This window comes from Pongo abelii, chromosome 3 (assembly GCF_028885655.2).
Source record: "Pongo abelii isolate AG06213 chromosome 3, NHGRI_mPonAbe1-v2.0_pri, whole genome shotgun sequence".
Classification (NCBI taxonomy): Eukaryota; Metazoa; Chordata; class Mammalia; order Primates; family Hominidae; genus Pongo; species Pongo abelii.
In genome coordinates, this window is record NC_071988.2 from 57583276 (window position 1) to 57608201 (window position 24926).

Consider the following 24926-nt stretch of genomic DNA (forward strand, 5'->3'; position numbering starts at 1 on the left):
AAACAAGAAATAGGGAAAGGGTTCCCTATTTAATAAATGGTGCTGGGAAAACTGGCTAGTCATATGTAGAAAGCTGAAATTGGATCCCTTCCTTACACCTTATACAAAAATTAATTCAAGATGGATTAAAGACTCCATTATGTTAGACCTAAAAACATAAAAACCCTAGAAGAAAACCTAGGCAATACCATTCAGACCATAGACACGGGCAAGGACTTTATGTCTAAAACACCAAAATCTATTGCAACAAAAGCCAAAATTGACAAATGAGATCTAATTAAACTAAAGAACTTCTGCATGGCAAAAGAAACTACCATCAGAGTGAACAGGCAACCTAAAGAATGGCAGAAAATTTTTACAATCTACCCATCTGACAAAGGGCTAATACCCAGAATCTACAAAGAACTTAAACAAATTTACAAGAAAAAATCAAATAACTCCATCAAAAAGTGGGCAAAGAATATGAACAAACACTTCTTAAAAGAAGACATTTATGCAGCCAACAGACACATGAAAAAATGCTCATCATCACTGGCCATCAGAGAAATGCAAATCAAAACCACAATGAGATACCATCTCACACCAGTTAGAATGGAGATCATTAAAAAGTCAGGAAACAACAGGTGCTGGAGAGGATGTGGAGAAACAGGAACACTTTTACACTGTTGGTGGGACTGTAAACTAGTTCAACCATTGTGGAAGACAGTACGGTGATTCCTCAAGGATCTGGAACTAGAAATACCATTTGACCCAGCCATCCCATTACTGGGTATATACCCAAAGGATTTTAAATCATACTGCTATAAAGACACATGCACATGTATGTTTATTGCAACACTGTTCACACTATTCACAATAGCAAAGACTTGGAACTAACCCAGATGTCCATCAATGATAGATTGGATTAAGACAATGTGGCACATATACGCCATGGAATACTATGCAGACATAAAAAATGATGAGTTCATGTCCTTTGTAGAGACATGGATGAAGCTGGAAACCATCATTCTGAGCAAACTATTGCAAGGACAGAAAACCAAACACCGCATGCTCTCACTCATAGGTGGGAATTGAACAATGAGAGCACTTGGACACAGGGTGGGGAGCATCACACACTGGGGCCTGTCGTGGGGTGTTAGGAGCAGGGAGGGATAGCATTACAAGATATATCTAAGGTAAAGACGAGTTAATGGGTGCAGCACACCAACATGGCGCATGTATACATATGTAACAAACCTGCACGTTGTGCACATGTACCCTAGAACTTAAATTATTAAAAAAAAAAAACACTGTATTAAATCAACAAACTACTTCCACAGAAGGTTAATTAAGAGTGCGTGTGTGTGTCTTTGTATCTGAGTTTGTGTGTGGATTTTATATAATAGATTATATGTGTCATATACATAGTATGTAATTGGGTTATATCATCGGGGAAGAGATATCTGAAGTGTTACGTACTGGCTTTTACATGCTTTGGCTTCAAGCAAGACGAGCCATTCCTGTCCATATCCTATTGGCTAGAAGTAATACCTTGCCCCACATAACTTCATGAAGCCAGGGAGATGTGTAAGAAGCAGACCGTGCGGTGCAGTTATCCCCTGTACTGTAGGAGATAAAGTATTCCACACAAGGAATATCTATCTATATCACTTACAGTGCCCTAATCAAGGTGTCAATATTTTTATGTGTCACCACACATGAGGTTAACATTAAACAATTAATCAAATATGTAAGTAGAGGCTCAATAAATATTTGTTGAACTGAAAAATCCATGTTTAAATTTTAGCGTGTATTGGTTTTGTGTCAATTTTAATTTGCAATGTTGTTTAAACAGTGTACTCAAATTGCCTCCAAATGGATCCTCCTTGCAAAGTATTATTCCCTAAACCTTGAATTAATTAAAATGTAAACTTAAGTTTTTCAACCTCAAATAGTTATTTAATAAATGTTTAAATTATTTTCTAGAAGGAAGGTAACAGTAGATACATATTGTTTCTTCATGAAAAGCATCCTCTTTTGGAATATTGCCCATGTAGATTTATTCCTCTTTCATTTTACTGACATCTAAACACCGTTTGTGAGTCCAAGTGGAAGAGATATTCTATTCATACTATATTTATGAAATGTTATTGCCCATATATCTTTTATAGTTTCTTTCTATACATCTGGTTCTGCTCCTTTCTCTACATCTTTAATTCAAGTGACTTTATCTTGTGGATTGCTTCAAAATAGGTCAAGTAATATAGATGTAAGGTGTACAAAAAAGCTAAATATACTTCATCAAAGCATAAAGGTTTTAAAATTCCATTGCTTCATTTAAATTTATAGAGAGGGAACATAGTAATTATTTTGATTATAATTATAATTGTGTTAATTACAATAATCTGTGCAAATTTGTCTGAACCCTAAAATCAAACTAATAAATATCTTGTGCTTAATAAGACAGCCACATTTAACTTTAACTGTTTCAAACACATTTTATTATATCTTTTTAAAGTATAATTTTTGTTTGTGAAAAAAATAAAATTCCAGTTTTCATAAGCATTATAGCATGATTATTGTACATGGTCAATTAAACAAAGTAACTTACAATAGGTCTCGGGGTGTTATTATTTTTCCAAGTGTTTAGGAGTACAGAATATAAATAAAATGAACAAAACCTCCTTATTTTCAGGTATTTTCACATAGAGATGTAGAGACTAGGTTACAACATGTATGAAACCAGGCCATTCCACAGACTGGGGTACAAGCTAATAGGCAATAAGAGAGTAAGAAACAATTATTTGAAACTAACAGGAACCTTTGGCACTACTGTGTAATATTTATCTTAAAGATAAGGCAACACCATCGAGTGATTTTAATAGTGGGAGAGGAAAGCATGAAGGAAGATGACAAAGATAAGCAGAAAGAAATGGCTGCTTATGAAATTCTTTCATTGTATTAGACTTAATCTTGTTTATTTTACTGAGGTCTTTAACATTTGTGGTTGCTTTTATTCAATATTTATTTCATAAAACCTAAGGCTGAATTAAAACAAGTAACTTGTCAAAAAGTTTTAGAGTGGTCAAAGACAAGATACAAATGATAAACAAATTATTTTCACAGTTTCCTTTGAGGGAGAATTATCTTGTTTACAGAAAATATGTTTGTGGTCAATTGAGGTAGAAGACATGGTTTTAGGGAGTAGAGGGAGGCAGGAGCTCAAACCGCACACACAAAACGACACTTTTTATTAATTAAGGTGGGTTGAAGGCTCAAGACTGGTGTGCTGATAAAAGGAAAGTTAAAAAACAAAAATGACAACTACAAAAAAAAAAAAGATGAAAGATTCAAGCAAACAAAGATTCGAAACGGAGAGGTTTTGTGAAATTGGGTTTTCCATGAGCTAAAAATCCAAAGTCTCAGAGTAGATGGAAATTCTGAGAAGCAGGAATTTCTAGATGCAAAGTGATCCAGCCTTGTGTTTCTCAAATCCTCAGTGAAGACTGATATAAATTTGGTTGGGAGTCTTGTTGTCATAGTTGTTGTAGTGGTTTTCTGAAATTCGAACATGGGTCTGTATTTCAAACGTGGAGGATGCAACATGGAAGAGGCAAACCTGTAGAAAGGAAAGCCTTAAGTACAAGTCCTCTCCATCGCACAGAATTTGGTCTTCTTGTCAATTTACCTAGATCTTAAAAGTCAGCAAAGGTCATATAAAGGTCATCATGAAAAGCATCCTCTTGTGGAATATTGCCCGTGTAAATCTATTCCTCTTTCATTTTACTGACATCTGAATACCTTTTGTGAATCCAAGTAGAAGAGATATTCTATTCATACTATACTTAAGAAATATTATTGCCAATGTGTCTTTTATATTTTCTTTCTATACATCTGGTTCTGCTCCTTTCTCTGTATCTTTAAATTCAAGTGACTTTAACTTGTGGATTGCTTCAAAATAAGATCATATTACTATGAGAGGTAACTCATATTACTAAGAGAGGTAACTAATACCTCTCTTTAATTTGACTTGTTTTCTTAGCTGAGCATAAAAGAAATAATGTATAAAAAAGCATGAATTAAGTAAATTTTGTGTGAATTACTGCTGAAAATCTCCTGGAAATTCAGAGTGAATTAATGAAAATCTAAATATACATTTAAAGAAAGAAAATTAAACAGTTCCATGTGTTTAAAATATATACTTTAAATTAAAGTGTTTCTAAGTAGGAGTTATGTAGACTTATTTCAATAAGTAGATAAAATAAATTTGTAATTAGGAGCATCTGTTTGGTTATAAACATATGCTATAACCCATAAACCGAGATTTTTCTCTTAAGCAAGCCAAACACGTTTCCTATAGTACTACTTACAATTTGAGTCTCTTTAGGAAAAAAAAAATCTTTCTAGATATATTTTGGGGGCATGCCTTACATAGTGGTGAAGACCTTTGCATATACATTCAGGAAGATATGGTTCAATTCCTGGCTCAGCCACCTCCTATCCACGTGTACTTTGGCAAATTTCTTAATTTATCTTCGCCTGTGTTTTCTTCATCTTCCAAAGAGTGCATTTTCATCACTCCATCTCTGCCTGATGAAAGACCCCAAAACTTAGAGGAGAATACTATAGCCATTTTAGTATGCTTGTGGTTCTGTGAGAGAGGAATTTGGGCCTGACACAAGGATACTGTGGTGGTCTCTGGTTTGCCGTGTCTGAGGCCTGTGTTCTGGTTTTCAGTTGGGTTCTGATGGCTTCTTCATGACCGTGCCTATCAATTTAGTGTTCCTTGGCCTCTCATTCTTCATGTGTTTCATCCTTAATTCTAAGTGGAGCTTTTCACAACTTGGTGATATCTGGAAAGTCACACAACTTACATGTGATTGGTTTTGAAGGGCCCAGAAGTAAAAGCTTTTATGGGCTACAACAATAAGTGGCCACTCCCACTGTGTTCTTAGATTAAAGAAGTTTCAAGGCCTGACCAGATTCAAGGGGATGTAGAATAAACTGGACACAACTTGATGAAGAGTGTCAGAGTCACAATGCAAAACAGCATGTCTGATAGGAGATACGGTTCTGGCTATTTTTAAGAAATACAACATGCCACACAGGATAATGATACCCTTCTTATGAAAGTTTTGTGAAGTTTAAAAAATGTATCAAGATCTAGCACGCATCTGGTAAGTGTCATCAGTCATATAAAATTGAACAGGTATAAAATTTCCCCAAACTCAGTTCAGATCATCATAAATTCTCATGTAGTAAAACTGAATTTAGGACTGTTTGAAAAATAGTGTGATTCAACTACAGTGTTAAACCACAATGAAAAAAAATAATGAAAATGATAGGATTCCTGCATATAAAATATATAAACTCGCAGTAGGATTTTATTTTTCTTGCAAATGCCATGCATTGGCATTATCAACTCTTCTTTCTTGTTGTTCCAGTGTGTGCAATAAACCAGAGGAATTGGGAGGTAGGCTTACCTACCTGGGAAGTTATCGAAGGATCAGGAGATACAATTTGTTTGCGAAAGCAAGATTTCTACAGGAGAAACCTCAGAATAATGACAACCAAGGAATGAGGAAATTTAAGGTCCTTTGATCACAGCCAGTTGTAGTTTATGTACAGAAAATTTTCACATGCCAGCATCCAGAAATTGAAGTTAATAGTCATGGAGTAAGTTGTTTGGAATTGGCTGAATTAGGTCTAGGTGCCTTGGCTGTGGTAGTATGGTGATGATCAAACCAACTCTTATGAATAACATTGGGTCTTCAAGCTTACCTTTAGTTGATTGTAGATACATTTCTTTCTCCTTTTTTTAAGCCAAAAATCTAGTCTCATGTAGAATTTAGCATAATATTCCTGAATTGAAATACATATTTGGCAAAATGATAGCTTTGAGTTTTAGCCTATCCTATTTATTAACATCAGACAAACTGTTCCTTTCCATTTTTATTGTTTTTGTGACCTCTTATTGATAATTTGTCAAAATGACACCAAACTGAAAGAACAAATAGTATCTTGAATAATGTGAACTCTTCCATCTCCTCAAAGATTGAAACGGATGGAGTGTTTATCTCTTAAATGTTTTCTGGTAAATCTGGGTAAAGGAAGGATATTTCAGGAGTGTGAGTCACACTTGTATTTATATCGGCACCTACATTTTTACTTGCATTGGCTTGCCACAGACTTGAGGAAGTAAAGCATTATTTGTTTCCAGTTTGGTGCTAATGTACGTGACTAATGCACTAATAAATATTGCAAGAAAATCAATTGTACTTCCTAATAGCAAGGTGAACAGCAATAGCATTTTATGCAAGATCATAGGAGATTGAGCACTAAACCTGAAAAAAGATGATTCTTACCCTGACGTTTCATTACTTCTTGGGATTTGTGCATCTCCTTTAATGTACGGTTAATGTAATTTGAAGTTATGAATCTTTTTTATAGTCTTACTCTATATTCTTAAAGTAACAAATCTCAAGTTGTAATTATAGCACAGAAAGCATTCACAGAATTCTGACCAGGAAACCAAACATTTTCATCCTTCCTGTGGAAAATATATAAATTCTACTTATTTTTCACTGGAATATATGTTTTGTGTGAATAATGTCTGACATGTATTTGTTGTTAGTAAAATTCTTAGAATCTATCCCAATCAGCTCATTGTTTCTTCCAGGGAAACATGGAGTTGAAATAAAAAGAAATAATAAACAATGGAAATACTGGTTTTAGCTATAAATGCAGTATAATTGATCATTTCAGGACTCTCTGTGCCCATGGAGTTGTAGTCCCAGCATCAATTTAAAGTGGCTGAGCACCTTACATGACCAATCCTGTAAGGCTGCCAAACAAGAATGGATTATTTTTAAAGGTTCTGAAACATATGCCAAGGAGCATTTTCCATTCATTTTAAATCTGAATGTATGAAAAACTTTTCTCACTCAGAAAAACCCACTGCTTGCTTACTTTCATAAAACATACCAATATTTTCCCCTGTGGTGTGCAGATTTATTGTTTAGGGCAACGTTTCTGTGTATATGCATATATGACTAATCACACCATAAGAGTTTCTTTAGACCCCTCATCATTATTCCTGAAATCCTCTACCCAAAGATGGAGAGGTACACTCTTGTATTCAAGCAAAGTCTGAAGCAAAGAACACACAGCAGAAAAAAATGGGGAGTGCCTCAGTAAAGGGGAGTTGGATAAACTTTTAAGGTTTGGGTTATTATCAATAATTTCTAGAAGAGATATAAAAAGGAGGGGGAAGTTCTGGGTTGGACATTGTAAAAAAGTGGGGAAAAGTAGGAAAAAGTGTATAAAGTTGATTTGATATCAATAATTTTTATCCAGGAGGAGGGAGGATTAAATCAGGCCTAGAGGTAACACGGGTAAAAATAATTCATGCTCAGTAGTAGGGGCTTAGTCATGTTTCCAGCAACATTATAGCCTTGACCATGTCCTGTTATAAGTATTGTTTATGCTCTAGTGATTGATTCTCATTAGGGCTGATTTGCACCTTCTTAGTATGTTGGAAAAAGATAGAAACATTTTGAGCCCACATTTTACCTTTTTATAGACGTATGTATTTGTTAGAATTTCATAATTCTTGAAAAAGTCAAAATTAGGATGCATGAAGATATTTGTTAGAAGAGTTAGATAAAAACTAATTAGAGAGATGTCTAATATACAATAAATTCTATTTATATTATGTGTATTATACATATAGACATACTAGATATATGGTACATTTTACATACATATATCTGGCTCATCTAACAGATCATATATAATAAATGCAGAAAAAATTACACATAAATTTATAAATATATGAATTTTGTATATATGTAAATTTCCAATTCAAGCTATGAGCAAGGTCTTTACAAATACAATAAAATTTATCATTATAATGCTGCAGAGATTCCCAGGAAAATAATTTGCTCCACAATTCACAGGGATTTGCTCTGGAATTATTGACAGTTACAAAATACTGCTAATCCTTACCCTAGAAAAAAGGAAATTCAGTGCTGGTCTTCAGGTATCACATGATATAAAATAACCCAGAGGACAATTTGAAACTTCCTATAGACAGAAGAACAAAGAGAAGATAAACAAGGCTCCCACTTCATCTGCTTTGATCAATCCTTGAAGAAACAGAGGTCTGCATTAACACCTGAGGCCTTTCTTATGGACTAAAATATCACCTTCCTCTTCAAATCTTGTCCTTTTTCTGCTCTATTATTTTTTAAACTTCTTTCATTCACAATGTTCAGATAAAATGCTAATTCTATAATCTGACAAAGAGATCTAAACCTGAGGCTGTGATAGTCAGCATATCAAATACATTGAGAGAGAGAGAGAGAGAAACACAATAGCAAAACATCTTCATGATGAATAGCTTTTGGTTCACCATTAGAACCTCAGTTTCTAGCACCATATCTGATATAGTGCAGTATTTCAAATACTTGAGATGTGAACTAATCAATCCATGACATATAATCTGTGTTTATATACATGTCATAATAGTGTACTACTATATGTCACAATAATAACTGACCACCAAATCTCACTGATTTATAAGAACAAAGGTTCATTTCTCGTGTATTCTGAGTAACTATCATGGGTTAGTTATGAATCATTTTTGTGTTGATTGCATTTAGAAATCAAAATAATAGAGAAACTCCTGTCCTGAAAATTGCTGATAAGGCAGAGGAAGATTAAAGGTATTTACTGCTTTTTACTGCATTTCATTGGCCAAATGAAATCACATGACCCAAACTGATAATCAGGTGAAAAAGAATAAAGGTAGAGTATTTTTGTGAACAACTAAGTAATGTTCCACATATGGCCTAATTAATACTAAAAGTATTTGAAAAAGCAAATGAGAAAGAGACTAATAGCATCTTGGTTCGAAAAAGGTGATGATTGAGTGTCATTTTTTATATTTATCTTAACGCTTTCAATTGCCCTGTTATGAGAGAAGCTAAAGGCACCAGCAGATTAAAAGAGCATCCTTTGAAAACTGTATAATCATTTACATAGTAAGTAAATTTGGGATTTAGACCTGCTTTCAAATTTATGAAAATACATTGTGTGCTCCTTTCTCATACTGTCTGTAAAGATATACTAACAGGAATGACAGAGCTCCTAAACTTTAAGCTTAAAAGGAATAGGAGGAAATGAAACACTGTTAATTTGAGAGACTGAAAACACAGATATTTCTGAGATAATGTACTCAGTGTGCATATATTTCTAAAAAGCTACATTCTATTACCAAGGTAAGTAACTTCCAGTCTTTAAAGTAACAGCTTGTCTGGGCATCAGTAAAATTACTGTGAATCTGACACATTCAATAAAACTCTTCCAGTCTTCTCATAACTACAACTGGTAGAGAATATAATTTTGATCAACTTGGAAGTTTTTATTTTTGCTGCTGCTAACAGTTATTTTACTATAAAGCAATTTCATTGGTGACAATAGTGTCAATGAAGGTTGTTTAAGGTGAGTTTAATTAACAAGGTTTTAAACAATTTTTATCATTTGCCAATTCAAACAGAATGCATTTATGTTGATTCTCTCACTATTAACAATAAAAATGTGCTAAATAGCTGCCTTTTTCCAAATAATATTCATCTTTTAAGGCCTTAACAACCCTCACCTTTTGCATAATATCCTTTTCATCCATTACAGATTCCATTGATCTCTTTGCTTCTGTGCAGCACTTTAGTGTGTGAACAACTGATTTTGTTATTTAATAATGTGTACAATCTGGGTTTGTTCCCAGGGTAACTTACCTTCCACAGAAATTTTGTTTACTCTCCTCACCTTTAATTGCACTAAACGATTAGATCTAGCAGTTGCAGTAAAAACGGCCACCACATGGCTTGCTACAAGAAATGTACTATGCCAGGCTTCTGATATTCATTAATAACTAATAAACTCAATTGAGATACTGTTCCAAGTACAGTTCTATTTTCTTGGACTATGGCAGTGAACAATATAAGCAGAACTCTTGTATTTAGATTTAATATTAATACTTAATATGTAAAACAGCTTGGTCAGATTCATATTATCTCCCTTTTGTAGATGAATGCAATAAGTAGCTAAGCAGGGCAGGGTTGACTGACTTTCTCAGGCCAACCTACCAGCAAGTAGAAGAGGGCATTAGTTTGCTAGGGCTGCCATAATATTTACTTTCTCACTGTGTTGATGTTGATTGACCATGGTCTCACTTTTCAACTTTTTCACTTTTATCACAATTCACTGCCTGTTGTCTTTGGAGTTTCTGACTTTTCTTGAGAAGGCTGTTTGCTCCTTCAGCTTGGGCAGGATGGCTTTCCTAACATCATCCTCCCATTTCCATCTTGAGTCCTGACAAAGCCCTCAGACCTAACAGTCTCTTCATCACTGAGGATGGGTCATTTGGAAATGTATTTTTAAGGCACAATGGAAGCCAAATGAAAAATACTTATGAATGATACAGCCTTCTTGCTTCTTAAGACAAAAGAACATTTTAATGTTAAAATGATCAAGATTTTTTAATAAAGTAAACCTCCTTGGTAATACCTGCATACAAACAGATTTAAAGGCATCAGCCACAAAATCTTAAAGGAAAATAATTACACAGTTATTTATGATTTATGTTGTGATATTTTATTTCAGCTACATTTGATTTCATCATTATTGTTTTCATAGTCATCATCATCCCCATAAAATTTTGAACACCCCTCATGGCCCAAATGGCAGAAGGATTGTTCCTGCTTATATTAGAGTTCTCCAGAGAAACAACCAATAAAATGTATATACGTATATACATACACACACACACACATACACACATGTGTGTGTATGTATGTATGTTTAAAGGGAAGAGAGAAGCAACAGAAAGAAAAAAAGAGGGAGAAACAGATTCATTTCAGGGAATTGGCTCATGAAGTTGGCAAGTTGGCAAGTCCAAAATTTGCAGCATAGGTTGCAGGCTAGAGACCCAGGGAAGCAGTGATGTTGCAGGTCAACTCTGAAGGTAGTCTGGAAGCAGCATTCACTTTTCCACTGGGGACCTCAGTTTCTTTTATCTTAATGCCTTTAATTGACTTCATTAGGCCCAGTCATACTATGCTGGGTAACCTGTTTTATCCAAAGTCTACTGATTTAAACATTAATCTCATCTAAAAATTACCTTCACATAGATATTTAGACTGGTGTTTGACTGAACAGTTGGGTACCATGGTCTAGCCAAGTTAGTATATACAATTAACCACCACACAGATCATGGTCTCAGACTCAGGTCTGTCTCTCTGGTAAGTCTCCAGTTTTTGTTTTAGCTTGTTACCAAGCAAAATGTTCTGCATCTAGAGAAAGAGAAATACTATTGATTGGATGCATAAAATAACACAAATTCTTTTTTCCTTCTCATTTTACATTGTATACTTTATTATTCTAAGCCTAATTAGAACCTCAATATGATATAACCATTTTGGTTTGCCTCTTGATATTTAATGAGAGTTAATTGCTACTAAGACTACCCAAGTCAAAGTGATTAAAATCAGTTCCAAAGTTATGTTCTGATTGCAATAAACAGATCAAATGTTCATTAATATTGAAGTTAGAGTACTGAATCTACTGTTCTTTCCTCATTTACTTCTATTAGCATTTTAAAAATTTCAAATAAGTCTTAATTAATTTAAACCACATTCAGAGAAACTGGTTTTATGAGACTAAAAAAGAAGAATCTTTTAATGCACACATTCAGGAGGAAAATAGTGTCTTGAGAGGGGAAGGCAGTGGCAGGAAAATAACATTCATCCTGAGACTTTTATTTATTCACTCTGAAACATTTTTACATAAAAATTCTCCCTGGTCCCACATACCTCCCTAAGCATCTACTTAAATTTTGCTATCCCTGAAAGTTCCTTTGTTTGATGTTCAGCACTCAACATATGCCTATAAACAAGAATTTCATCTGAAGAACAACACTTAAATGTTTAATCGTTAATTTAAATGTATCCAGATAGATTCTTCCTTTTTAATCCACTTTAGAATAATCCTCGTAGAAAAGAACAACAAAAAAATATGTTTCAAGAAGAGTTATATCAAATAAGTAAGTTAAAAAATTGTTGAATTGTGCTTTTAGACATCATATTTACTTTACAATGTAGAACCTATTGTATTTGAATTTATGAGATGTGGGTCGTTTTAGGATGAAAGAAACTTAAGCTCTTTAATGTTTCCCTTTTGTTTTCTTTTATTCATATCTAAACATATAATTTAATCATATCCGATGCCTCTAACATAGAGTCAGGTTAATAATGCATTTATAATTCTTTTAATTCTCATATTCATATACATGCAAATGTTTATGCATAATTTCTATTTGAGTGTTCCTTTGTTTCCAATTTAAATAATATCATTGATTAAAGATAAATATATTTCTTTAGTTCAATACCTACCTTCAAATTTGAGTCCATTGCATGTCTTACTTTAGAAAATTATCTTAAATATATATCTTAGCTCATAAACATTTTGAATATAAAAAAATGAAAGAAACACTGTATTACATGCTATACGGCTAAAGTTATTTTTAGAATGATTTAGTTATGAAATGTATAGAAAAATGTGTTTTCTTTTTCTTTAAAGACTTACATAAAACTTCCAGAAATGTAAAATCACACTTAAAGAATTATAAATCTATTAGTAGTCCACTCTCACCTGGCCTACTGGGAAAGCACACACCTTTGTGCCGTATGTTTTATCCTCAAGAGACCATTCTTTGCACTTGTCAGAAGGATCTTTTTGAAGTAGAAATCTGATCACTTATCTTCCCTGCTTAATCACCTCAACAGCAATCTACTGCTCTGACTATAAAAACAAAATCCTTAAAGGAGGTCTCAAGGCTCCTAATACTGCTCTCTGCATGGCTCTCCAGCTGGCTTCAAACCCGTCCTTCTGTGCTTTACCCTCATTCATCTCCTCCTACTCTCCCAGCACAGTGCCATGCACACTCCCACAGTAGGGCGTTGGAATCTGTTGTTTCCTATACCAGGAACATTCCATCTACCACCCACCTAACTTCACTTAGATCACCCCGACTTCTCCAGCACTTTCATCATTAGTTCTTTAGGGAACCCTCTCCATGACTCCTTGTTTGGCCAAAACTCTCCTATCGCGCATTGCATAGCACTTTTTACCTCCTTTACGTCACTTACAATTATTTATTTGAATATTATATCTTCCCTACTGATCTGTAGGTTTCATGAAAAGAGAGATTATGTGTAATTTTCAACACTGGTGTGTATTGGCAGTCTGCCATAAACCCAATCTATGATAAGTGCCTAACAAATCTTTGCTGAAAAAAAATTAATAAATGAATATAGGTAAAATCTGGGTTCATATAGTTTTATGTTGTGTGGAGGAATATGCAGAAAATAATAAATTTCTACAATAAGGTTAGATAAGTTGTTGATAAATGTAGGTTACTCAAGAAAAGCATTCAGAATTCTTCAGCTAGAGAGGCATAGCATCTATATGAAATACTGATGTTCTATCTGCCATAATTGAAAAACAGGTGATATTTTCACTGCCAAGATAGGAAACAGAATAAGATGGTGATCACAATGTGTTTTTAAAATGCTCCTTGTCATGGAGACTATTAATTTTCCTTTCCTTATTATCCGTTCATCTTTTCTTTCTTTTAATAACTTAGACCATATTCTTCTATCTGAGAGTTACATGGGCTCATGACTTTCCAGCTAGTGTTTGATTTCTGAACCTCCCCTGTAGCTTGCTGTGACCATCTAGTTAGTTTTCACATCTAGTTAGTTCATCAGTATTTGAACAGAAATGTAGTGTGTAACTTCTGTGTCTTGCCTTTGAAAGGTTTGGGTGTTGTTTCCCCCTTCTCTTTTTTTTTAATGGGCTGTCTTTGAATACGGCCCTACTAAGTCTGTTCTGACTGTATCATTGAGGGAAACAACCTAGGTAATGCTGACACAAAAAGAAGGAACTTGGGTCCTGAAAAATCTCAAAAAAAGAGCTGACTCACAGCCTTGAATAATTCCCTCTGAATTTTGTTATGCGGGGTGCGGGGAGAGCAAACCAAAAACAAAACCAAAATAAATAAATAAATAAATAAGCCCACTTCCGTCTTTTTTTAGGCACTGCATTTTAGCATCTCTTTATCAGAGCAGTTAAGCTTATTTTCTAACTACTAAAACACCCATTCAATTCTATTTATGTGAATTCATAAGACTTATAAGCTGCACAGAAATCACACACAAGGTTTGTAAATTGATACTCAATCTTTGAAGAAAACAAATGGACCTATAAATGTGAGGAATGTTCTGGTAATCTATTCTCTGGATTTATGCTATTTTATGTATCAGTTTTTTTTTAACAGCTAGAACACAGAAATGGTTTAACAGATATTGTTATAGCTAGCAAGATTAAAAACAGATACCCTGAGCTAAAATCATGTATGAAGATGAGATTTTTCCTGAAAGAAGAGCAAGAGAACTTAGCCGTCATGGGACATAGGTTCTGTGACTGTTTGTGTCTGTTTCATGTTTTCCAAACATTGCCAGAACCACAACTATGTGTTTTAATAGACTTTACTCTTTTTAGAACAGTTTTAGGTTTATAGCAAAACTGAATAGAAGGTAACCATAATCATTTTTGTTGTAAGTCACCATATTATTCCTTCAAGGGTCAGCAGTGATATCAAGGTAATTAATATTAATAATATTGTTAATTAATATTATAATAATAAAACAATAGTGCACCTATGTGAGATGATGGGATTTTCCAAAGAAATTGCTGGTTAACATTTAATCCAGCAAAATGACACCTCCTTAAAGAACACCTTCCCACTAGTCTTTCCTTTTGATTGAGGCCAGCTAAATATTTCTTGCTTCATTCTTCTCTTAATCCATTTACATAGTTCCCCACTGTACCATTATATGGATACAGTGGGGTATACTTCCCCACTGTACCATTCATAGCTTAGATCAGAAAATCTTATTTTATCTGGATCCTGCATACCTTCCTAATCTCATACTTTCCACATTTCTTTGAACATTATTATCTAAAAATATTGACTTTATTTTATAAATTTAAATAAAAACAATGGGAATGGGAGAAGGGGGAGGTCAATCTCTTTCCCACTTGAGAGGTTTATATTTGCTACTTCCTCCATGAAATGTTCTGCAAATCTTCACATCTTACTCCTTCTCCATATGACTCCTTCAAATGTATGCTAAAATGCTACTTTCACAGAGAGACAGTTTCTTCTAATCAAACACATCTTCAATGATACTAAACAAATTTTACGATTATAGTTTCATTCATGTTCAGTTGTTTTATTGTCTATCTTCCCATTGACCTGTAAGCATTTTGAAGCAGGCACCATGCCTCCATTATTCACAATTGAATATTTAGAACCTGATCTAATATCTTAGTACCCAGTAAAATGTAGGTAACCAATAAATTTCTAACAATCCAAAGAAATGACATAAACCAGAAAATAATCAGAAACATGAAAACACTCAAACAAAATAAAAAGTAAAGGTCGGTAAGGTGTTGTAATGATTAATAGAAAAAGGACATGAAAACAACTGGAAATGTAGGTAAAAGACTCTTTTTTTTGACATAGAAAATTTATTATATCTAGATATGCAGGGCCAAACATTGCATACTGTAAATCTTACTAGTGTAGGGATGATCCAGGTTACCTATAAGAACAAAATGAAATTAACCTTTTCTAACATTGATTGATGGTAGCACATCTATAACCTTGAAGATATGAGAAAAATTCATATGCAACAAGAATAGAAGCTAGAAATGTAGAAGATTAGCTATGGCTGGTATAAGAAAGTGTATCAAATAAAACATCTCATACATAAAGGAGACAGCAAGAGAGAGAGGAGGGGGATAGAGACAGAGAGAGAGAGAGTTTTCCAATTTCCCTTCAATGTGCACAGTACTTTTGATAGACCAGACAATAAAACTTTCTTCAACCAATCGGTAAATATGATAAAATCAAAGGTTTGAAATGTGCTTGTGTGGTGGAATTTTCCCTTTGTCTTCTGTTGTTGCTGTATGAAGCACATGCTAAAGTTTGACAACTGTTTCAGAAGAAGGCATATTCTATTTCTCCACTTGTACTCCCTGGTTATATTGAACTCCTTACAACCTAATAAGGGCTAACTCACTCCAGAGGCCATTCTTTTGAGCTCGTACCTTACAGCATTATGAACAGCCTTCATCACTGTTTTCCATCTACTTAGTCTTTGAACTGTATGAGTTTCCCTATTTCCAGCACTGTAACACTTAGAGACACACACTCAGAATGCTTCTGAAGACCTGGCATCTCAATTTCTTTTTGCCTGGAGTTCAGATTAAACTACTTATTATCATTTAATATATCTTCTATGCTGGGAACACACATGCTTTCATTTTATACACACACGTACGCATTGTCTTTAAATAATACTTCTTTGGTCCTTAAAATTAGTTAGGAGCTATTCAAAGTACTTTACAGATATAAATTCATTTAGTTTTCAGACCAGTTCTCTGGGATAGATATTGTTTTGGTTCTTGTTTTGTGGTTAAGATAACTGAGGCACAGGAAGAGTTGGAATCTTTCCAAATCACGCAGTCAGCACGTGGCAGACCCCAGATTTGTTTTAGGCATGCTGTCTCCAGATCCTAGCTCTTAACCATGCTGCATCATGGTGCCATTTGATCTGTGATTAATACCTGAGTCCCATCTTTGGGTTCATTTGGAAGGAACTGGGTATGGCCAGAAATAAGTGATATTATGGAATTGGGTATGGCCAGAAATAAGTGATATTATACCACTTTTATAGATAAAATTAAAGCTCCCAGTTCTTATATAGGCCAGTAACCTACATCTACGATGAACTAATTTACCAACAAAATATTGCAGGATTAAAATTATGAACATTATGTTGTTTTTTCTTCTACAACATAATTGCATACTTTCTTGATACTTTATCTAGAAATCAAAAGAAATAACATATGGCAGATATTATAATAAATTGACTTCCTTATATATTCCCGTTGACAAACAAATGACAGATGGCAAGGGTTAAAGTCAGTTCTAAAACATCATTAAGGTTTAGTCTGCAAAATCTGTTCATTTTACTTATTTATATATTTATGTATTTATTTATTTATTTTTACACAGAGTCTTGTTCTTTCAGCCAGGCTGGAGTGCAGTAGCAAGATCTTGGCTCACTGAAACCTCTGCCTCCTGGGTTGAAGGGAGTCTCATGCTTCAGCCTCCCTGCAGCTGGGTTTACAAGCGTGTACCAACACGCTCAGCTAATTTTTGTATTTTTGTGGAGACGGGGTTTCGCCATGTTGGCCACACTGATCTTGAACTCCTGGCTTCAAGTGATCAACCCGCCTTAGCCTTCCAAAGTGTTGGGATTACAAGCTTGAGCCACTGTGCCAAGCTTAATTTGAACAGTGTGTACATTTATACCTAGTTTGAATGATTATGCCTTCCCTTTCTTTATTTCCTTTCTTAAAAACAGATTGTTATACAAAACAGTCCACACAAAAACAGCTCAACAACCATATATCAAGTTCTCATTTTGCTGAGTGAATTTGCTTCCTGAAATCTAAATGCTTAAACTAGAGACCTGTTCCTAGTTCTGATTTTCAACTAACTGAAAAAGCATGCCTGTTGATAGTATATTTCATTTAGTAACAGAAACAAGCAAATGTAATTTCTCCTAGAGAAGTGGTTTAATGGTATATATAGAGACATTCAAATATATTTCTAAAAACCTGTTGATTGATTCTTCTACATAAAAACATAGAGAAATCATTCAATATTATGAAATAATATTTTTGTAAGCCTTCTGTGTTCTGTAATTCTCTTTTCTCGTCTTTCTGCCACTGTGGGGATATTTGCATGAAAATAGCTTCTCTGTTGCTAAGAGTTCATCTGTTCCTGCTGCTTATTTCTCACCTGAAGTCACAATTCTCTGAATGTACATCATAATCATCTCTACATAAGCCAATTTCATAGTCACAAACAAAGGATTATGCCTTCAACTGAGAAACAAGCAGCAGGAGCAGGTTAAATCTAAAAACTATATATCCCATTTTATGGAAATGTCCCAATTAATAAAAATGCAATTGAAGAGAAATATTTTAAGTTATATATCAGTAAAATTATCTCGACAGAAGTTTCTCAGTTTTTCATGATGTTTCAATGTACTTTGTACTCAGGCTAGTTAAACCTGCTTTACTCACTGTTAATTATACCAGATGTCTTTTTATCCTCCTGTTTATGTTTAGCAGTCTGTCCCAATTCTATCATTTTTAATTATCTAAAGGCTTTTGTGCTAAGGCTCATATCGAAGTAGTAACTCCTCATTGGCATCCATTGATAGCTATTGAATAAAATAAGAAGACAACAGATGCGGTTGGGATGCTTTGTGTACTCACATGGAGACTCAAATGGACCTTAAATATCTCAGTCTATTAAAAATCATGTTCCACATTTAATTGTACTTTCACTTACCTTCTTAGTCCAGGTTTGTCATGGTGCCATAAATTATAACACTTCAGAGATTATTTCATAACCTTGAATACATTTCAGTCCAATTTTTTGGACAGTTGCAGTAGTAAGAAACAAACAAACAAGTTGATTTATTTCCTACTCTATCATTTTCATGAGGTCAAAACTTAGTATAATATAGCAGTTTAACTTTTTTCCATTAATTAGGTCAAGTAGCGTGTAATCAATGCCTAATATTTGTGTGACACTGTAGCGAGTAATAGAGACACCATAAAGAATGAGGTGATTTCTTTCTAATAAAGATAAATGAGTACATGGCCCAAGAAAGTGTAATAGTTTTGAAACATTTATGCAGTTGGTGAGAAGGTCTGGAAAGGAGAAAGTACCTTGTTTTACCTGGGAGTGACCACAAATCTCCTTAAAGGAGTAGAGCAGGATCTGCATCTTGAAAGAGGAGTAGACTTCAAACAAGAGGAGTTTTAGAAAGAATAAGGGAGGAAATAAGTAGGAGAGAAAATGGTAGGTAAGAAAGCAAATGTCAATTAAACAAAGCACTCAGGTGAAACAGCATGAATATTAAGAGAAAAACAGATAATTATAGATAAATGCAATAGTTCTCTAACTGTAGTGTGCATAAGAGTCACCTGAAAGGCTTCTTAAAACATAGATGCCAAGACCTCACACCCCCTGTTCTGATTCAGTAGGGCTAACCTACAAATTGAAAATTTGCCTCCCTCAAGTTCCCGAGAAGTGTTGATGCTGCCAGTCCATGAACCACTCTTCGGGACACACAAACAAAATAGCTAGAGCTTAGTGAGACATCAACATATAACAGAGGAAGCACAAAGAATAGCATACTAAGAAGTCTGGGCCTATTTAAATAACTAATAGGAAAAATAAGCAGAAGCAAGAAACAAGTTAAGTGTTTAGCAAAGAAGTAACATGATGTCTCTTTATTTCCTTTTTTGTTTTTAAAATACTACTCTGTCAACTGTGTATATGAAATGTTCAGAGACAGAAACTAGAAGTTCAGCGGAAAGAGTATTGAAGCAAAGCATTCCAGAGTTAGAAAGCACAATCAGGCAAAGGCAAAATCCTAGAGGAAGGGGTTTAGGGTCTGGACAGAAGAGAAGTTAAGTGTATAAAAAGAATGATAATTGAAGGTGAATACTACAAAGAGTGAGGAAAATGAAAAAAATGGACAATATTTCTGGGTTTCTGGTCTGTAGTTCTGAGTGGAGAAAGCAAGTTTGTGAGTTTATTTCTCTAGAATTTGGGGTATATTGTTTATACATGTATGTTTATAAAGAATGTTCTTTTTGCTTTTCCAGTGATTCAATTATGTGTGATAAGGTCTACTTATTTTTAGCCCATAAAGACTTGCTTCAATCTGAATAAATGAATGAATGGCTCTAAATGTCTCTAAAAAGAGAATAGCTAAATAGTCTGTGACATAGTTTTTTAAAAAATACCAAGTAGTAATTTACTTGGCTCTTTTTAAAAAGACAATTTATTGAAAAATGCACATTGTCTTATTTATGTAAAACACACACAGATAAAACTTACTAAACCTTTCTGTAGGGAAATATATATAAGAGCTACTACTTAAAACAAGAGCAAGAAGAGTATATGTATTCGAAGAGATAATTGGATTTGGCCCTGGAGATGAAGAGGGGCTTTAAATTTTATTTATTATTTGCATTTCTACAACAAGAATATATTATGTGAAACTAAACATTTAGCTTTTAGTTTAAAAAATTATAATTACTCCTTTTGTTATAACAAAAGGCAAATTAGATATTATAAAAACGTAAATATAAAATATCTAGACATCTACTTTACTATAAATGTACAAGATCAATATCAAGAAGAAAAAGAACAATGACAACGAAGACTTGACTAAATGGAGCCATATGATGATTCAATATGGAAAGACGCAAAAGTATACAGTTGATCCATTCACAACATGGGATTGAACTTCGTAAGTCCACTTACATGCACGTTTTTCAGTAACAGGTACACCAAATGTGTCTTCATCCACTGCCTCGTCTTTTACCTCCTCTTCCTCTTTGGCCTCTGCCACCCCTGAGAGAGTAAGACCAACCCCTCCTCTTCCTCCTTCTCCTTAGCCCAATTACCATGAAGACAACAAGAATAAAAGCCCTTGTGATGGTCCATTTCCACTTAATAAATAGTAAATATATTTTCTCTTTTTTATGATTTTCTTAATAGCATTCTTTTCTCTAGCTTACTTTATTGTAAGAATATAGTATAGAATATGTATAATATATAAAATATGTGTTAATCAACTGTCTATATTATCAATAAGGCTTCCAGTCAACAGTAAGCTATTAGTAGTTAAGTTTTCAGGGAGTAAACGGTAATGGGCAGATTTTTTACCATACAGGAGTCAGCACTCCAACACTCATGTTGATAAGAATCAACTTTGTATATAACAGCTCTTCAAACACTAATCTATCCAATTGAGATTCCATTAAAATCTCAATTGGTTCTTATTCTAATACATGTGGAGTATTAAATGTCAAGTGTATCACATATCAAAATACTTTAACTGTGTATTAATTATGACAGTGTGGTGTCAGCACCTCAATGTACAATTGAGTTTTTGAATCAGACTGGGATTCATAACAGATACCTAAGAAAGTATGTTATAGTGATCCAATATCACTTGCAATGAAAGTAGTTGCTGTAAAATTTTCACCTGTTATCATGAGTAAGTTTCATCCACCCCCACTGAAATAAATTTTTAAAAAAACTTTAGTTTCCTCTTCTGTAAAATGAATAAACTACATTTTAGGGATATTGTATGAATACATTAGAAAATTATTTAAAAAGCCTCATTACAATCTCTAGAACATATAAAATAATTTTCCTTAAATTATTTTATTAAATTATTAATTTTATCAATAATCATGTATTATTTAAATAATTATAATAATATAATTAACAATTATGGTAGAATTATTAGCAACATATGTTATGTCATACATTATAATAATCAATGATTATATTAATATAACTGACATGTATATTGATTAATATGTATTCATTGTCAAACTTACTGAATTTAGATTAGACATAGTTCTGTATCAACGCATACACAATTACCCTGTTCTTTTGGATGATTATTTGCTGTTTCATGTATTTTAACAAATGCCTAGTGATTAATATCAAGTACGTTTCCAGTTTTTAGGCAATGTAAATGATGTTGCAATGTAAACTTTTCACAAGCTGCTTGTGCACATATGTAATTGATTCTTTAAGGCAGTTGATAAAAAAATGAGTATTATGATGAATTGTGCTCCACATTAAATTATTAAAAATTGTTTTTCAAAATCTGTTGAAAGTTATTTTACTATCAGAAGTATAGGGGTGTATTCAATTTTCCCACATTTCCCTACAACTTAAACAGCATTGTGTATCAGCAACATTTTCATATTTTAAACCATACTGGTGAAAATCATTTCTTATTGTTTCCATTTTCAATCCTTTAGTTATACACAAATTGACCATGTGTTCATGTGCTTACAGACAACATTTTTTAAAAAAATTATATCTTCATATAGTGTGCGTATTGTTGTACTCGGTATTTTTTTTTCCTGTTTGAATGAGTTGCCCTATTTCTAAAATTAAGAACATTGGCAATTTGTTGTATCCTTTCAAACAGTATTTTTTCTAGTTTGCTATTTGTCTTTGATTTTTTTACAATAGTATTTTCCTATTTACCATTCAGAAATCTTGTACTGAAGAGAAACTCCCTAGTTAGTACTCATACCCCAAACCTTTAATTGTAGTGCAACAGGTAAGGTGAGAGATTTAGGCAATACCAGAGATCAGTTTTATAAAGAATCTAAAATGTGCTTCTATATTTATTCTATAGCATTGGAGATTTTAAAAAAACTATCTGAGTTATACTCCTGAACTAGTTTTGGGAACAGGCCTTGCCAATGCTGTAGAGAGCAAAAGTTTTATGCTAATCTAATTTTCTCACTTGTTTTTTAGATCCAAGTAAAGTGTAAGACTGACAAATTTGTCTAGGAGACAATATTTTAGTACAATATGTCACCTGGTTTATTTTGAGCATATTTGTGGAAATATCATAGGAAATTTTATGGCATAAATTCTTCTTTCTTTAAAGTACAGAATTCCCTATGCTGTCAATATTTTAATGAACTCGAACATGTTTAAAGTTTAAATTTAGGTGAAATAATCACAGTGACTTATATAATAAAAAATAGGAGATAAATTTAACAAAATACATATCATGGTAGAAGCCAAAAATATTTGCTGAACTTTTTTTGTTAACAAAAACATATTAAACACTGCTTGCAAGTGTTTTAGGAAGAAGGAAGGCACACAGTTCTTTAGGACCTGTTATAGTTCAAAAACTTACACATTATCACACTTACTTCTCATAACTAAGAAAACTAATGACCCAAAGCCAGTCATTATTTATCTTCTCTTAACAAATATTTATTAAGCAAATACTATATGAACTTTGTTTCAACAACTAAGAAATGCAGTGACAAAACTAGAAAAAAAGCCTAAAACCTCCTGCCTTCTTGAAAAGTACATGGGGTAAGAAAATGAAGGTTATAAATAATAAATTATATAGTTGGTTAGAAAGTTTAAGCCATCTCTAAGAGAAAAAGTATAGCAACTATTACATATAAAGGCTGAAAGTTAATGTTAGGTTAGTTCCTATTCTAATGGCTAAGTCCTATTCTACTCTATCACGTGATTGAGATGTTAAAATTGGGTTTCTATATATGAAGGAAGTCATCAAAGCTTTGAGGTCTGCCTTAAATTTTCAGAACACTCGTGAAAGAGATAGAGCATTGAATAGAATTCTCTTAGGGAGGAAACCAGAGGCCTTTGTAGTTTCAGGCTATAAAACAGGGATAGGAGAAATTAAAGACGGTCTTGTAAGTAGAGTGTTTAAATAATTATTTTCCATTCAACACAGAATGTGACAGTAAAAGAGGGTTATTAATAATTTTACTTAGATAATAAGATAGAACTCTCGAGACTGTTCCAAACAATCACTAATAGTCATTCTATTGATCATTGTGAGCATGATTTTGCTGACCTCTCACGTAGAGTCAGAATATACACAACTGAGCACAGTGCTTTCACTATTGCATCTTCAAGGAATTCACATTTTTTGCCCCATTTTATCATCTATCTGAAAACTTCAACTGAGGATCATTGTGGTGGAGTAAGCCTTCTTGGCAAGTGTCAGCAGAATTCACTGTGTAATCTTCAGCTATGGGAAAAATAAACAAATGAACAATCTTAGAAGCTTGCATATTACTTTGCACCAGACATTTCTGGTAGAGGTCACAGTAGTATCAGGTGGACTGTAGTTCACAATGCTTGAGTGGAAAATATCATCCTAAAATCTATAATATTAATAACACCAGGATAGTGTCATTACATGGATGACTTCTTTTAAATTTCATGGAACTTTGACTGCCATAAGGTCTCCCTGTATCAGAAGTGACATGTAATCTTGAAATCTTGATTTGTGGGGATGCCACCAGGCATTGCAAGCATGATACTCTGACCAACATCATCCTTTACCATCTGCTCTCTCGTGTCATTCCAGGTCTGCCACTGCACATAAACACAAGGGTTACAGAAAACTGAGACTTTGTTTTTAGATTAAAAAATTTAGTAATCAGCAATGTAATTCAGGAAATTATTTTATAAATATGTCATTACAATGTATAGATTCAAACACAAATACATAATTTGTGTCATATACCACAACTTATCTCTAAATTAAATTTAAAAGAAATGAATAGACTATATGTGATCTTTTTGCTATCAGTCAACATTGTGTTAGTTTTTAGTCATTCTATTATTTAATTTTCTGTTATTTAATTCCGCTATTTAACATTCTGTTATTAATTTTTCCCAACTACTATTTTGATGTTATACTCATCTAGGTCCCACATGCAACATGCAAAACAGTCAATCAACTGTCCGGTATTTCTTTGGTGATATATTGTGTTCTTGCTTTTGACCTGAAAAAATATGTCCATCTAAAATTAATTTATTTTTATTGCTTTCTGATTTTTGATTTGTGCCTCAGCTTATTGTGTGAATAAACATAGCCGAATAGACAATTACTGAAATATATTTTCAAAGAGCAAATAAATGCTTTTACATGAGGTTTTATATTTTAATATATAAAATCACTTTGGGGTATATAAATTGCTAATTGATCTCCTTAATTGATTCAAAATAATCTGTTAGGCAACTGTAAATATAACAATGTATGAAATCAGATAATTTTATTTTGTATGGTTATTGACATTAAACATTTTATAGCTTTGGGATCAAATATCATTTGAAATACTGCTTAACA

At 33.4% G+C, this 24926-nt stretch overlaps 1 long non-coding RNA gene across 1 annotated transcript in view; it reads left to right on the forward strand.

Annotated features, from left to right (window-relative positions):
- Positions 1-8565: 8565 nt before the first annotated feature.
- The window catches only part of LOC129058847 (uncharacterized), a 33449-nt gene continuing 17088 nt past the window's right edge, over positions 8566-24926 (forward strand). The window contains exons 1-2 of the long non-coding RNA XR_008524261.1: positions 8566-8705; positions 8966-9023. This is a non-coding gene — a long non-coding RNA (uncharacterized LOC129058847). The remainder of the gene's footprint in view (positions 8706-8965; positions 9024-24926) is intronic.